This window comes from Panthera tigris, chromosome E3 (genome assembly GCF_018350195.1).
Source record: "Panthera tigris isolate Pti1 chromosome E3, P.tigris_Pti1_mat1.1, whole genome shotgun sequence".
Taxonomy (NCBI): domain Eukaryota; kingdom Metazoa; phylum Chordata; class Mammalia; order Carnivora; family Felidae; genus Panthera; species Panthera tigris.
In genome coordinates this window covers 23,247,286-23,261,563 of record NC_056675.1, presented here as the reverse complement: position 1 = coordinate 23,261,563, position 14,278 = coordinate 23,247,286, and positions in this window count along the sequence as shown.

Sequence of the window (14,278 nt, the reverse complement as noted above, 5' to 3'; positions counted from 1 at the left end):
AGTGCAAGGAGGGAATAAAGGTGTTTTACCCAATGCCTGAAAAAATGTACTTCCTATGGCTGCTTTGTCAGGAGGCTACTGGAAAATATAATCAACGAAAATGAAGGATTAAACCATAAGAACTAGAGACAACAGGGACACAGGGAGAGACTAAAAAAAATTTCAGAATGCTTAGAGAAAAAAAATCCTAGTTCAGACTGAGTAAGATTACAAAAAGTCTCCAGGAAAGAAGTATCTAAGGGTGAAAAAAAGGGAAACCATGTGTCTGACTGCATGAAAAAAAATTCTTTTTTTAGTGAGGTTTTGCAATTCTGTTGGAAAGTTTAGGAAGAGTTAGAGACAGTGACATAGAAAACTAAGCAAACAAAAACAAGAAACCACAATAACTCCAAGAAAAACACAAAAGTTGACCAAGAGAGGAAATTCAATCATAGCACACCACACAGATCAGTGTGGAATAATATTTACATAGCCAAAATAACATAAAACACTAAATTAAATAAAAACTGTTTAGAAAAACCATAGTGAGAGGGTTCAAGGAGTACATGGTCTTATGAAAGTACTAAATCCTTTTCTACACTGTGGCTGTCACTGCTAGCTTCCCACCTACTATTCTCCTCTAGGATTTACCAACAGAACTCAGATTTTGTTTGGAGCAGCAATGTACCCAGCTTAAAAATTCCATCTTCACCTCCCCGGCATCTAGGAGTAACTAGACCCAGTTCTGATGACTGAAATGAAACAGAAGACTGTAGAGATTTCTGGGAATATTTTTCTTTCCTGATCTAGGTGCTATCCCTTCCATCTTGTCACTTGCTTCTTCTTCCTCCCAGGAAGGTAGATTCCAGACCTGAGGAGGCAGCAGCCATTGTGTGACTCTGACATGCTAGGATGGTGAAGCCAAACAGGAAACTGATGTCCTTGAGCGGTTGCACTGACTTCTGGACACTAGTAACACACAAGTAGAAAATGGAACTAAAAAACAAAACTAATGGCACCAAACCCATCAAATACTTGGGAATAAATCTGACAAAGATAGATAAGACCTTTATGCTGAAAACTACAAAATACTGCTGAAAGAAATTTTTAAAATTTGAACAAATGAAATCTTAATAAATCTTCATGGTTAGAACACTCAATAGTACAGAGAAAATGTTGTAATGCCAGTTCTCGTAAAATTGGTCTATGGATACAACATGTTGCCCATCAAAATCACAGGAAGGTCCTTTTGTGGAATTTGACAAGCTAATTCTAAACTTAATAAGGACATGCTGGGGCATCTGGCTGGCTTAGTCAGTGGAGCATGTGACTTTTTTTTTCTTTTTTAGGAGGCTTATTTTACTTAGAGTAGAGCATGTGACTCTTAAACCCAGGGTTGTGAGTTCAAGTCCCATGCTGAGTATAGGGATTACTTAAAAATAAAATCTTTTTTAAAAGGACATGCAAAAGACCTAGAATAACCACAGCAATCTTGAAGAATGAAAACTTACACTACCAGGCATCAAAATTTTATAGAAATAACATATATCTATTATTTTATTGAAATCTCTTTATTATCTGTTTCCTTCCACTTTCTTCTCTTTTTTTTTAATGTTTATTTATTTTGAGAGAGAGCACACACCTGCATGCGACGAGGGGAGGGACAGAGAGAAGGAGTGAGAGAATCCCAAGTAGGCTCCACGCTGTCAGCACAGAACCTGACACAGGGCTCAATCCCATGAACCATGAGATCAGGACCTGAGTGGAAATCAAGAGTCAAAATTCTTACCCAGCTGAGCCACCCAGGTGCCCCTCCTTCCACTTGCTTTGGATTTAATTTGTTTTTCTCATTTAGCCTCTTGAGGTGGAAGCTTAGATCATTGATTTTCAAATATGCTTTAAAACTTTTTTAAACTTCTAATTTTGAAATAATTACACTCACAAGGCTCCCAAGGAGTTGCAACACTAGTACATAGAGTCTTTGAACCCTTTCACCCAGCTTCTACCTTTGAGGACAACTTAAATAACTGAAGTACAATATCAAAACCAGGAAACTGACGTTAGCATAGCATGGCAACTAGACTACATACCATATTTCGTTTTCATCACTTTTTTTTTGTTTTATTTATTTGAGTAATCTCTACATTCAACGTGGGGCTCAAACTCATGATCCCGAGATCAAGAGTCACATGCTCTTCCAACAGAGCCGGCCAGGAGCCCCTGTTTTCACTACTTTTAACATACACTTTTGTGTGTGAGAGGGGGGCATTCTGCGCACTTTGGTCACATGTATAGATTCGTGCAATTGCACACAATCAAGATACAGAATTGGATACGCAAGATACACAAAGGAACTCCCCCCTGCTGCCCCCTCTGTAGTCCCACTCACCCTCTCCTACCCCCAACCCTGTCCTTTAGCAACCATCAATCTGTTCTCTATTTCCCCCCACACAGCTTTGTCAATTTGAGAATGTTAAATAGATGGAATCATATAGTATGTGACCTTCTGAAATTAGATTTTTTTGAATTAAAAAAAAATTTAAGTATAGTTGTTATGCAATGTTACATGAAATGTGCTTTTTTTGCACTAAGCACAATGCCCTTGAGATCTAGCCAAGTTGTTACATTTATCACTATTCATTCTTTTTTATTGTTGAGTGGTATTCCACTGTATGCATGTATCACAGTTTGTTTATTTACCTAGTGAAGACCTTTGGGTTATTCCCAGTTTTCGGCTTTTACTAATAAAGCTATTATAAACATTTATAAAGAGGTATTTGTCTGAAAAATACCTTCACTCCTCTGGAAAACAATGCCCAAGGATGTGATTGCTGGGCTTTATGGTAAATGCTTGTGTGGTTTTATAAGAAGCTGCCAAACTATTTTCCAGAGTACCAGTTTACATTTCCACCAGCCAAGTATGAGAGATCTAGTTTCTTTGTATCCTTGTCAAAAAACATTCTTTTTAAGTATATGCATTAGAGTTATAAATTTCCACCTGAGCCTTGCTTTAGTTGCATCCTCTAGACTCAGCTGTTTGAGCCACTGTTAATCAGGGTTTCTAATACTCAGAGCAGAATGAAATATTAATTAGTTGTGCCCCACACAACACCAGGGGGCACCATTGACATCATGGTCTAGAGTTTTGGAAAATAAAATTTGGGTATCTTGAATTCAGCTAGGGGGAACAAACCTGGAAAAGACCTGGTACTCTTCAAATATGTTTTAACTTTAACTTTAAAAATGCTTTTAAATTTTTGCTTACTTCCATCATATTTTAATGAAAGCTCACTGGCTAAATGGGATAAGGAAAAATATCTACAGATCAAGAAGTATACGAAATACTATGCAGCTATTAAAAAGAAGATACTCCTTTATGTATTTACATGGAAATATTACCATAATTTGTAGTTAAGTGAAAACAGAAGATTACAGAAAAATACAAGCTCACTTAGGTTATACAAATCACTTTATATATTTATATAATAATTTTTAAGTCTGAAAGAATACACAAAATAGTTAATAATAAAGTGGGATTCTGAGACAAGTGGTTATTAAGCACAATTTGCATTTTTCTGTATTGCTTAATATTTTTACAATGATTGATGTTATGAAATAAAATTTAAGTACATTTCAATTTTTTATTAAAAATTTTAATTTTGGGGCGCCTGGGTGGCTCAGTCGGTTAAGCGGCCGACTTCGGCCCAGGTCATGATCTCGCGATCCGTGAGTTCGAGCCCCGCATCGGGCTCTGTGCTGACAGCTCAGAGCCTGGAGCCTGTTTCAGATTCTGTGTCTCCCTCTCTCTGACCCTCCCCCGCTCATGCTTTGTCTCTCTCTGTCTCAAAAATAAATAAGCGTTAAAAAAAAATTTTTTTTTTAATTTTAATTTTAATTTTGTTTTTGAGAGCAAGCATGAGTGGGGGAGGGGCGGGGGGGGCAGAGGATCTGAAGTGGGTTCTGCACTGATAGCAGTGAGTCTGATGTGAGGTTCGAACTCAGCAAGATCACGACCTGAGTTAAAGTCAGACGCTCAACAGACTGAGACACCCAGGAGCCGCACATTTCAATTTTTTAAAGAAAAGAGATAGCTGAGAAAACATTAGTAGCTATTGAAAAAGCAAACTCCCGGGGGCCTGGGGGGCCTCAGTTGGTTAAGCATAGAACTCTTGGTTTTGGCTCAGGTCATGATCTCACGGTTCATGAGCTTGAGCCCCACATTGGGCTCTGCACTGGTAGTGCAGAGCCTTCTTGGGATTCTCTCCCCCCACTCTCTGCCCCTCCCCTGCTCATGCTGTCCCTGTCTCTCTCAAAATAAATAAACTTTAAAAAAAAGCAAATGCCCTCTTGAGAATCTAAATTAATTATTTTCTAAGAGGTACTTGACAACATTGTGAATATCAATCAATTGTTGAGTAAGCTATTGATCAAACCATGAAACAACAGATCATCAACTTCATTGCAGATGAAAAAAATGCCCACATTTGATCAATGAACACATTGCTAACTACTCTACTTATTTTCTAAACATTTTATTATGAAACTTCTCAAACAGAAACAACCTGAAAGAATAATAACATTAAACATCCATTCTTCTTTTTCTGTCAATGCAAACAGACCTAACTGTCTCTTATTGGCACATTCAACCGTTCATCCTGTAGCTAGCTGGGCATTTCCCCTGCCTGAGACAACACAGTTCTCCCCAGGCATAGCCTTCTGGAGCTAGGCAAGCCAACCATAACCCAAATTGGAACTGATTCTATTATTTTATTGACTCATTTATTCATAAAATACATATTGAGATTCTATTGTATGCCAGGCACTGTTCTGCACACTGAAGATAAAGCAGTAAATAAAACCTGCTCTCAGGAGCTTACATTCTAATGGAGAAAGACAGACACAAACAAATAACATACAGTGTGTCCGATGAAAATTGGAGCTATGGACAAAAATAAAGCAGGAAACGGGAACAGAACATTGGAGGTTGCAATTTAAATAGAGTGGTCACCAAAGTCTTGTTGGGAAGGTGACTTTTGAGCAGAGATCTGAAGGAGGTGAAACAGTGAGTTAGACAAAAATGAGGAAGAAGTGTTATAGGCAGAGGGAATCACAACACAAAGACCTTGAGACAGGAATGTACACACCTGGGTGTGTTTGAGAAACAGCAAGACGGCCAACATGAGACAAGTAAATGAGGGGCAAATATAGGATATGAGGGTTAGAGTGGTAACCGGTTTAGTGGTACTAAATCATGTAGGGCTCCAGAACAGACCATATGGTAGGGCATAAAACAACTCCCAGTTTGTTTAAAAGGTTGGAATTATACATTGTACGTTCTCTGGCGATAGTTGAGTGAAATCAGAAATCAGTAACAGAGAGAAATGTGGGAAATTCACCAACATGTGGAAATTAAATAAGATACTCCTAATTAACTGATGGCCAAAGAAGAAACACCAAAGGAAATTAGAAAATACTTTGAGATGGGAAAAAAAAGAAAGAAAGAAAAGAAAATACTTTGAGATGAGTGAAAATGAAGATACAACATATCAAAATTTATGGGATGTAGCTCAAGCAGTTTTTAGATGGAAATTGATAGCTGAAAATGTCTATATTAAGAAAGAAAAAGTCTCGTCAGTAACCTAATCATCAACCAGAGATGCAAGAGAAGGAAAAGCAAACTGAATTAGGTAGGGCCATATGGGATTTGGCTTCTATAACCTCTGAGTATCTTTTACTGAGACTTGGAATGATGGTTAATTTTTTATGGGTTTTTTTTTTTTGAGAGAGAGAGACAGACAGATCATGGCGGGGGAGGGGGCAGAAAGAAAGGGAGACACAGAATCTGAAACAGGCTCCAGGCTCTGAGCTGTCAGCACGCCCGACGTGGGGTTCAAACTTGTGAATTGCAAGATCATGACCTGAGCCAAAGTGGGACTCTCAACCAACTGAGCCACCCAGGTGCCCCAGAATAATAATTTTATGTGTCAACTTGACTGGGGGTAAAAGATGCCCACAGAGCTGGTAAAACATTATTTCTGAGTACTTCTGTGAAGGTGTTTCTGGAAGAGATTAGCATTTCAGTTGGTGAAGTGAGTAAAGCTCATCCTCACCAATGTGGGCAGGCATCATCCAATATATAGAGAACCAGAAAAGAAGAAAAAGGCAGAGGAAGGGCAAATTTTCTCCTTCTTCTTGAGCTGGGATATCATCTTCTCTGCCTTCTTGTTTGAGCTCCCATGCCATAAACAAGTGTTCTTTTTGCAGTCTATTTAGTGCCATGTTTTTCACATTTTCATACTTTTTATTGGTGATTTTGCTGTTTAAAATGGCTCCCGAGTATAGTGTTGACATTCTGCCCAGTATTGATAAGCACAAAACAGCTGTGATGTGCCTTTTAGAGAAAATATATGTGTTGGGTAAGTTTCATTTATGCATGAGTTATAGTGTCATTGGCCATGAGTTCAATGTCAATGACTTGCTCATATATATTAAATAAGGTGTCTTTAAACAGAAATGCACATTTTAAAAAGTTATTTGTTGATTGGTTGATGAATATGTTATGATAAGAAACTTGCAAGAGCCTAACTTTATATATCACTTAGGAACAATAGTTCAGTATCTGCTAATTCAATGTTTGTGTCAACTTTATAGAATATAACTATTGCAAGGACAAATATCAAGAATCGACTGTATGTTTCTAGTTTTAAAGGCAATCTGACTGTGATATCTCTCATCCGTACCAACTGAATAACATGGCTGGAGGAGGTCACTTTCACTGTTTCATCTTTCTTACTGTGTCTATTTCAAAGTTGCAAGTGGCATTTGGGAGAGCAACTTCCCAGTAGAGACCTGCATAAAAGGCAAAACCCACAACTGCTGCTGTCCGCGGTGCTGACCATACAAAGCCAGCTTCTTGCAAGACTTTTCAGTTAGCCAAAATGCTGGCTAAACTCTCTCCAGGGGAAGGTTTTCATTGGCTGTCTTGTTAATCATCCCCTTCCCCTAACCAAATGTGGCCAGAGAGAGAAATGTTATGATTGGTGTGGAGGTTATGGCTCCTACCGGCATCACATGGGCTCAGGTAGGAATTGATGTTTCCCTAAAAGAAAATGTAGGCTCTGTTGCCAGTAGAAAGTGAAATGGATTCCACATAGGCAAGAGAAACAGATTCCTTCAAGAACTCCCCTGTGATAGTCATCTTCTGTATGCTTTCAACAGCCCACCTCATCATTACAGGTAATCAGTGTATGTCTTTTAATCTTTAAAGAATCTTATTAATGAAAGAATATTTTTTTACACTAGGAAAATGATGCTAACTTTTTCAGAAGCAGGAAGAAAGTTTGGAGTTTCTTTGGAGAAAGAAAGTGTCCTAGAAGATAGATGTAGACAAATTTGCATTTGTCTAATATTACAACAATTGATGTATTGGCCCTAGCTAAGACTACACACAGATATAGTACATTGGTCATTGGAAACTAAGGTCTGGTTAATAAATAAGAACAATCTTATATTATGCAACCACTCTTCATTAGCCCAGCAGGTCATAGAAGACTTTGCTAATAATATCCTGGAACCCTACCATCCTATTAGATGGTATATGTATGAGCCTGGAAGTTTGAGTACCACTCACCATACACCTGATTCACATCAATGCTGTAGGTTCTGTAGAGATAATTTAGTGAACTTTGGGCCTTACTGAGATAGCTAAAGAGGTCTGGGATCAGGGACAGTCTACTTTTTTGCCAGAATTCAAATTCCTTTTTTGTTTTAGTAGCGCAGGGTTCTCACTGGTGTCATCCAAGATAGAAAAATGTTCCGGGGCACCTGGGTGGCTCAGTTGGTTAAGCATCTGACGTCGGTTAAGTGTCTGACTTCAGCTCAGGTCATGATCTCACAGTTTGTGAGTTCGAGCCCCGCATCGGGCTCTGTGCTGACAGCTCAGAGCCTGTATCCTGCTTTGGATTCTGTGTCTCTCTCTCTCTCTGTCCTTCCCCTGCTCGTGCTCTGTCTCTCTCTGTCTCTCAATAATCAATATTTTAAAAAAATTTTTTAAAAAGATAGAAAAATGTTCCTCAGAAGATTTGTAGATTCTTCATCCGGGACTGGATATGGAATACACTCACTTTAATACACAAAAATGGCATCACTCCATCCAAGTGGGAGGATAGTACTTTTATCCCCTATATTTTCTGGGAGTCTTCTGGTCCCTAGTGAAAGAAATTGAACTCAAAATGTTATAAGCACAATAGCAAATTTATTAGTCCAAATAACTAACAAGTCTGGGATATACCCCCAGCTTAAAGTAGTCCTGGGTCCAGAGACATTTTATCATCAAGGCTGGAATCCTTTCCATCTCTCAGTTCTGTTTTTCTTTGTGTTAGCTTCACTCCCAAGCCCCATGTGATACTCCCACAGCTCTTGGATCACACAGTCCTTTCTGCTAGTAGCCCTCTCACCCCTGCAATCTTCCTTTCTGCAATCTTCTAGAAAACACCCTGGGTGGGCATGACTTACATCGGGTTAAATTGTGGCCCATGCCTACTCCAGAACCAAACACTAAGACCTGAGTGATAGGATAAGCTAATTGGCTAGACCTAGAGCCAGAAATGGGATCGACCCAACTTGAATCACATGGACTAGAAAAGGGGATGAATGGTTCTCCAAAGAAAACTCAAGGAAGACTCCGGAAAAAAAGGGAATTGATGTTGGTAGAAAAAAAGAAAAGGAGGGGCGCCTGGGTGGCTCAGTCAGTTAAGCGGCTGACTTCAGCTCAGGTCATGATCTCGCGGTCCGTGAGTTCGAGCCCCGCGTCAGGCTCTGTGCTGACAGCTCGGAGCCTGGAGCCTGTTTCAGATTCTGTGTGTCCTTCTCTCTGACCCTCCCCCATTCATGCTCTGTCTCTCTGTCTCAAAAATAAATAAATGTTAAAAAAAGAAAAGGAAAGGAAACGTGACCACGACACCATTGTTTTTGGCAAAAAGTCTGTGTACTTAGGGGACAGTATAAGTCTCATGTCATATTGATTTTTCCTAAGTGGCCTAGAAGTGGTAATGTTGACAATATTGACAACAAAGGGATGTGTTGGTTCCTTTTAAGCTTCCTTTCTCACTCACTCTCACCACATTCTCTAAGAAATGCCCATCTACCTATAGTGGTAGACCTCATCATATCCAAGGAACAACACAGAGACCAATGAGAAAGAAGCAGAATGAATCAGAGTAAGAGTGGTAGGAGATGAGAAAGGGTGACAACAGGGGTCAGACAAGGAGAACCTTGTAGGTGACCATAGGGCTTTGGCTTTTGCTCTGGATTGATCAGGTTTAAACAGAGTGACATGATCCGACTCTAATTTAATAGTATCCCTTTGGCTAGTATATTGACAATAAGACTGTAGAAGGGCTAGTTAGGAGAACATGGCAATGATCCAAATGAGACATGGTGACAGACTGGAGCACAGTGATGGCCCCAGCAGTAGTGAGAAATAGATTGTAGGTATGTTTTATAAATATGGACGCTGATGCTCCCAGAGAAAAAGGAAGTTGTATATGGCCTAATCATGACAGAGGGTCAGAGACAACACCACTTTGTACCCAAGATAAGTTTTTACAACATGGATCAACTATACCTTATACAAACATCTTGATAGAAGGAAGTGTGGGGCTTTCTCACCATCTCAGATGTTGAACTGCCCAACATCTCAGATGTTGAACTGTCTCCAAAGACTTTTTGTCATCCCTCATGTGGGACCTGGGAAGGTGAGGGCTGCTCCCGCTCATGTGTAGCTTTGTGGGTAAGTGTGTAGGCTTTGTGAAAGAGCAGACTTGGATGCCAATCTTTGTTCTACCAGGAATTCAGACTTGAATTCCTGAAAGAAACCAGATACAAAAGAGTACATACTGTTGACACCATTTATACAAAGTTTAAGAACCAAGAAAAGTAATCTATTGTAATATAAATCAGAGCAATAGTTGCCTACGTGGGAATTGAACAAAAAGGGGCTGAGGGAACTTTTTTTTTTTTTTTTTTAAGTAGGCTCCACGCCCAATGTGGGGCTTGAACTCATGATCCTGAGATCAGGAGCTGCATGCTCTACCGACTGAGCCAGCCAGGTGCCCTGGAACTTTCTATATATAGAAAGAGAAAAATATAAATGTAACTTGATTTAAAAAAAATAATGTTTATTTATTTTTGAGAGAGAGAGAGAGGGAAAATGAGTGGGGGAAAGGCACAGAAAGAGACACAGAATCCTAAGCAGACTCCAGGCTCTGAGCTGTCAGCACATTTTTTCAAATTTTCAAATGTTTTCCTCCCCCCCCTTTTTTACTCTAATATGTCAAGCCCCTTTCAACACGCAGACCAAAACACACATAGGATATAGCATCATTTATTTGATTTGTGTATGTGTTGTCGTTGTTGTTTTTAATTTTTTAATTAAAAAAAATTTTTTTTTTACCTCAGGGGGCTTGAACCCATGAATAGTGAGATCATGACCTGAGCTGAAGTTGGGCGCTCAACCAACCTACTGAGCCACCCAGGCTCCCCAAATTTAACTTGATTTTTATTTTTTTAATGTTTATTTATTTTTGAGAGACAGAGTACAAGTGAGGGAGGAGCAGAGAGAGTGGGAGACACAGAATCCAAAGCAGGCTCCAAGCTCTGAGCTGTCAGCACACAGTCCAATGCAGGGCTTGAACTCATAGGCTATGGGATCATGACCTGAACCGAAGCTGGATGCTTAACCAACTGAGCCACCCAGGTGCCCCTAACTTGATTTTTAAAAAGAAGCCAATCCAGCCTTAATTTATTCTGCCCTATAGTGACATAGACCTGATTTCAAGTGTTATCCCTGAATTCAACTAGCTTGCCATCTTTTAAAAACATTCTTATTATGGACAGCCAGCCCAACACTAAACCATCCTGCACACCTAGAAAACTGATTTGAGGATTTACACAACAATGTGCACAACCTGAACCACAGAACTCAGCAGGTATGCGGCATGGAGAGGTGAACTGGGGTAGAGAGAAGCCGCTGAGGGCAGGGAGCTGGTGGAGAGAGGATGGAGATGGGGGGAGAGTACGGGAAAAGCACCCCCCCCAAAAGCAGCTGGAGAGAAAGTGGAAAGTGGAAACAGATGCAGGGACTGAACTAAAAAGAGAGAAAGGAGAAAGGAGAGGGTTTAAATTCCATTAAGACTCTATAAACAGGGGTAGTGCAGAGTCTGAAACTCTGCAGCTCAATACTTGGCAGTGCTCTGGTGGGAAGGACAAATCCTCAGGAGCAGAGTGGGGTCCAAGAAGTTCTCGGGACACACAGGGAGAGGCAGTTCCCCTGCTGGGAGGACATCTGGTAGAGGCTGTGTGGGCCCCCCTCCACAGGCAAAGCCCCAGTGGACCATGGAGAACAACCACATTTGCTGGTGCTGGAACAAGGTCGTTGGGGGTGAAGCCTGGTGCCAGATCATGTTGTGATTTGCCATAGTCCCTGAAATGCTACTGTTACACAATCGTGTGAACTTTTTCTGGGGCGGGCTGGCACACAGCCTCAGTCTCTGGGCATCGGTAGCAGCACAGTCCTGCGAACGTTCCTAGGTGCGGGTTGGCACCTGGCCATTGCTCGGTGAGACCCTCCCACAGAGGGTCAGAACAGGTCAAAGCCGCAGTCCTTCAGAAGTGAGGGGTCAGAAAACACAGCTGCATCTGAGATAAAACTCAGGTGGTAGGTGCTGCCTGGCAACCTGACAGCTTGGTCACAGACAGTGTAAAAGCGTGGAGTGGACAGAAACTGGAGACAGGTGCGAAATTGTTGATCTGGGAGAAGAGTTCCGATACTAGAGACTGGGCAGCTGGGTGACGCCATTTTCACCGCTTCCGCGCATGCACATACACACCCGCAAGCACCACAACAATCCACCCCAGTAAGCTAAGCAGTGCCATCTAGTGGAGAACAGAGCCATTACATTAAGCCCCGCCCAACTGGGCCAAACTTGCTCTTCAGGAACAGGAGTCTCTCCGCCTGCTTAGTTTACAGACTATAAAGTGCTTCATAATTTGACTTCTAGGGGAAAACGATGTAATTTAAATCGTATTTCAGTCTGTTCGCTGGTCCATCTATTCAATTTTCTTCTTTTCTCTCTTTCATTTCTTTTCTTTTTCTTGAATACAGAAAGAGAAAAATTTATTTTTATTTTCAATTTCTATTAAAAATATTTCTTTAATTTTTTTCTACTATATTTTTTACTTTTTTGTAAATGTTTCAAATTCTATTTTACTTCCATCATTTCATTTTATTCTATTTTATTGTATTCATTTTTTCAAATTTTCAAATGTTTTCCATTTTTCCCCCTTTTTTTCTCTATTAAGCCCCTTTCAACACCCACACCAAAACACACCTAGGATCTAGCATCATCATTTATTTGACCTGTGTGTGTGTGTGTGTGTGTGTGTGTGTGTGTGTTGTTTTTAATTTTTTAATTTAAAATTTTTTTACCTCATTAATTCCTTTTCTTCTTTCAAAATGACAAAATGAAGGAATTCACCCCAAAAGAAAGAGCAGGAAGAAATGACAGCCAGGAAGTTAACCAATAGAAATACAAGCAAGATGTCTGAACCAGAATTTAGAATTGCAATAAGAATACTAGCTGGGATCAAAATAGATTAGAATCCCTTTCTGTGGAGATACAAGAAGTAAAAGCTAGTCAGGATGAATAGAAAATGCTATAACTGAGCTGCAATCCCGAATGGATGCCACAGAGGCAAGGATGGATGAGGTAGAGAAGTGAATCAGCGATACAGAGGACAAACTTATGGAGAATAATGAAGCAGAAAAAAGGGGGAAACTGAGGCAAAAGAGCACAATTTAAGAATTAGAGAAATCAGTGACTCATTAAAAGGAACAACATCAGAATCATAGGGATCCCAGAAGATGAAGAGAAAAACATTATTATTGTGAGGCACCTAGGTGTCTCAGTTGGTTAAGCATCCAACTCTTGATTTCGGCTCAGGTCATGGTCTCACAGTTATGAGTTCTAGCCCTGCATCAGGCTCTGTGTTGATAGTGTAGAGCCTACTTGAATTCTCTCTCCCTCTCTCTCTGCCCCTAACCCACTTGTGCTGTCTCTCTCTCTCTCTCAAAATAAATAAACTTAAAAATTAAAAAAAAAAAACTTATTTTTATGTCACAGGTGATTACATATATATAATGTATATATCCATAATATCTCTATCTATGTATACAGAGAGGGAGAGTGAAACAATAAAGCACAGATTAGTAAAAATCACTTGTAAATTTACCCTGAAAGAGAACCTCTTTTTTAACATTTTGATATATTTTCTATTATTCTATACATTGTTTTGTAGCCTACTCTTTTCTCTTAACTGTTCTTTTGGTTGTGCCAACTAAACTGGGTAATGACACTGACATAAAAAATATCCCACTAGTAAGAATTTGTCCCAATGAAATAATCAGAGATGTACATGAACATATTTTATGGAATAATTTATACTACTGAAAAATTAGAGGCAATTAAAAAAATATATCAATACATTGATTAAGTAAGTTATGTGAATAGCATCCTTAGGTAAATGTATACAGTGGCAAGGAAAATTACCCATAATATATTACAAAAGGAAATATTCCCCTTTACTGGCTTTATTTTATAATGAGAATATACCTGTATAGTATATTGCCATTAAAACAAAGTTAAGAGGGATGCCTGGCTGTCTCAGTAGGTACAGCATGTGACTCTTGATCTTGGGGTTGTGAGTTTGAGCCCCATGTTGGATGCAGAGAGTACTTAAAAATAAAAACATAAAAAATGAATGTAAAGTCTATAAAAAATAAAACAAAGTTAAGAAATTAAAGAACAGTGTGTATTTCATAATCCCATTTCATATATAATCTTATTATGTAATATTATATATACCAGTTTAGTTATTATTTGGCATATGTAATTTTTGTATTTTAAATATATTGCAACATATTTATGCATATATAACCATGCTTATTTAGCGGGGGGGGGGGCTCACAGATGAAGGAGAGACTTCCATTTCTTTTCAACATGTGAATTCTTTACAATGAGCATGTATTGTTAGAATAACAGTTGAGGTTTTTCTTAGGGGGTTAGAGGTTTTTTTTTTAAGTGGCTCTCTAAAAATACTGAACCTATTTCCACTCACTTGGGCAAGTGGCCCTTGTACTCAACGTGTGGTTCTTACACCAGCAAGAGAGGCATCACCTGGAAAGTTAGAAATGCAGATTCTCAAGTCCCACCCCACGCCTACTGAATTAGAGATCCACAGT